Here is a 3,398-nt window from a genome sequence, read left to right as displayed (position 1 = left end):
TTTTTAAATGCTTAATCATCTCAGATTTATTCAGTGGTACTTTTCAAACTTATTCTGTACCCTTTTTATTTGTCTCTGTTAGTCTTGGAAACTTTTCTGCCCTTTGCCTGGACTAATAGTTTTCCAAGGAGCCCTGGTTGCTTTTAGTAAACTGGGAATGATGGGTATTCTGTCTAATGGATTGTCATTGCTTCTAGTCCAACGCACTATGTTTAAAGAGACAAAATGAAGCTGTATTGAATTCAGGTTGGTATTAGTCTCCTACGGAGCGATACCCAACTGTACTCATCTTAAACTTCCTCCTTCCTGTCCCAAAGCAACAAGTGTCTATGGTTTTGGCATCTCCAGTTCCAGGACACATGGTCAGTTCCCTCCTCACTTGCCTCCTCGGTCATCCTTGCCTTCTCTATCAGTGAGTCAGGGATGGCCACTCGCTCCTCTGTCCCCTAGCTTCCCTCCCAAGCTAGCTAGAATGAATGCTCTCTGAAAGCAATAATGATTTCTACTCACTTGGGAGTCCTCCATAATGCTGAGCACAGAGTAGGTTTTCAATAAACTTTTGCAGTTAATTGTCACAGATCCCAATCTGTGCTGCAAATTCTCTGCTTTACATCAATCAATCTCCCATCCAGGGACTGGGTTGGTGTTTTTTTTTTTTCCCCCAACACAAAAGAAGCATCATTCCACAACCATTTTATAGAGATGGAATAAAATAAAACTCTGTAATTGATTCTGCTCCAAAGAAGCCATGCATTAAGGGGGAGAGACCGTGCCTCGAGGAGCTGTCGGCTTCATTACAGGCTCCACGGCAGGCCACGTGGGAGGGCAGGCAGGCCCTATGGAAAGGGGCTGGTTAATGACCTCCAGCCCTCCTGAAGCACACTCCCGCCCGCACCTCCACGGGGCTGCCAGAAACCAATGGGGCGGGGGGATCTTTGCTCTGTTCCTTGATATTCCAGGAACAATGTATCATTAACGATTTTTCATATTTCCTAACTCCATATTTAAGGAAGATCATTTGATGGAGCCAAATAAGTTGATCCCAAGATAAACCAGCTATATATCCGGAGAGCCGCTGGACACCACCTATAGATGTCCTGTGTGCATCTAGCAGTGGCGAGACCTCGAGAGGAGCAGATAAAATAGCACCCAGTCTTCCACCGCAAAGAGGCATGGGCCCCCCAGATAGGAGTTCCAGAATTAACCTCCACTGCTGTTTCTTCATTGAGCTTCTAATCACATGCTTCACCCATTACACTATTGATTTGTCTTTTTCCTCCTTAATTAGTAGGTGGAGTCTTTATGTTCTGTGGTTATTGTATGCCAAGGGCAGACAACCCATCAAATTAGCTTAAGAAAAGAGTGAACTCCTGGACTCTCCTAATTGGGAGTCCAAGAGTAGCTCTAAACTCTGGCGCAGGGGAATGCAAGGACCCAGACAATTAGGCAGGACTCTTCTGCATTTACCTTTCAGGTCTGCTTACCTCTGTTACCTTGGTTTGATTCTTCTGGAGTTAGGTTTTCCGTATGTACCCAGAAACATCAATGCCAACAGGAAAACGTTCTTCTGTAGCTCCAAGGCTTGTGCTGTGCGTGCGCTCAGTCACTTAGTGGTGCCTGACTCTGCAGCTCCGTAGTCTGTAGCCTGACAAGATTCTAATTAACTAACGATTCAAATGTCTGAGGAGTGATGGGACAAAAGAATGGGGTCCTGAACAGCCCAACCTATTACAGACATCAGTCCTCTCAGTATATATGTGACATGTGACCTTTCTAAGCCTCAGTTTCCCCTCCTATAAAATGGAGTGATCAAAATCGTAGCCATACCCATCAATAATAATTGTAGTTAGATAATTCATATAAAATACTTAGCATAATTCCTGGCATATAGTAACCCTTGTTACTATATCTTGGCTATTATTATCTTTTAATCATTGTATATTTTTCCTAGGTGGTCATTTTTTTATACTGCATTTTTCTATTTATGTGAAGTTCTAGAACAAGAAAACTACTTTTTTTTTCTTTATAAAATAATGGTTATAATTTCCTGAGCTATACAATGTACCTTTTTGTTTTAATTTTTTAATTATTTAATTTACTTTAAATGAAACATGAATATTTTTAATGATAAAAGGTACAATTCTTGAAGAAGATAGACATCATAAACCATTACACTTGTTAATAACAAAGAAACAAAGATATATAAAGCAAAAATCAGAATAAATATGAGGGAAAAGAAAAGAATATATACTCATAGTGAGACATATTAACATTTCTCTGAGAATATTTTATCAAGTGCAGAAAAAAGAATAAGAGCATCTTGGATGTCATTGATAATTTAAATATAATAGATTTATATTTAGTTAATATTAATCATATCCTACACAAATACATTTAAAATTTTGTATCTCCTACATTATTAGATGTCCATAAGACATTTAGAAAAACTGGCAAAGAGATAAGCATTACTAAATTAAAAAAAATAGAATTCTTTTTTGTATGTGTAATTCAGTTATACACATATTTTATTTTTGAAATTATTTCCCATCATCAGTTCAGTTCAGTCAGTCATGTCCGTGTAACTGAATTACACATACAAAAAAGAATTCTATTTTCTTAAATTTAGTAATGCTTATCTCTTTGCCATCATAGGTTATTATAAGACATTTACTGTAGTTCCCTGTGATAACAGTAAATTTTTGTTACTTGTTGCGTATCTATTTTTTAAGTTAGAAACCTAGCAATCTATTCATACTAAATCAAACAAGTGGAATCAAAATGTCATTATTTTTTTAGTTAGGCAAAAATTCATGTTTTCTAAAACGTACACATTATACATATTATTTATATATATGTATACAAAAGCTTTCCTACTATGCTTGATAAAGGCTTGAGAAAGAACATAAAAAAAAGATGGAGAAATTGGAAAACATAAACTAAATGAAATGGGAGCACTGAATATGAAATGGAAAAAGTGAAACAAACTAGATAAAAGTAAAAGTTCATTATGTTGTCCAGTTGTTTTTAAACATGGCTGCTCATTAGAAATATATCTGGAGCTCTGGCAAAAAAAAAAAAAAAAGGAATACCTGGGTATTTGTATTTTTCAAAAACTTGCAAGATAATTCTGATATGCATCTGAATTTTAAAAAAGTGATTATAGGTTTTTCTATTAAATGGTAGTTTTGATGATATAGAATTCTATCATTTTTCTGTTGACCAATCATGATTTATTTTTTTAACAAGTTGCTCAGTCGTGTCCTTTTGCCTGGAAAATCCTATGGGTCGCTAAGAGTCAGACACAACTGAGCGACTTCACTTTCACCTTTCACTTTCATACATTGGAGAAGGAAGTGGCAACCCACTCCAGTGTTCTTGCCTGGAGAATCCCAGGGATG

Source organism: Bos indicus, chromosome 4 (genome assembly GCF_029378745.1).
Source record: "Bos indicus isolate NIAB-ARS_2022 breed Sahiwal x Tharparkar chromosome 4, NIAB-ARS_B.indTharparkar_mat_pri_1.0, whole genome shotgun sequence".
Lineage (NCBI taxonomy): Eukaryota > Metazoa > Chordata > Mammalia > Artiodactyla > Bovidae > Bos > Bos indicus.
This window is presented reverse-complemented; position numbering follows the sequence as displayed.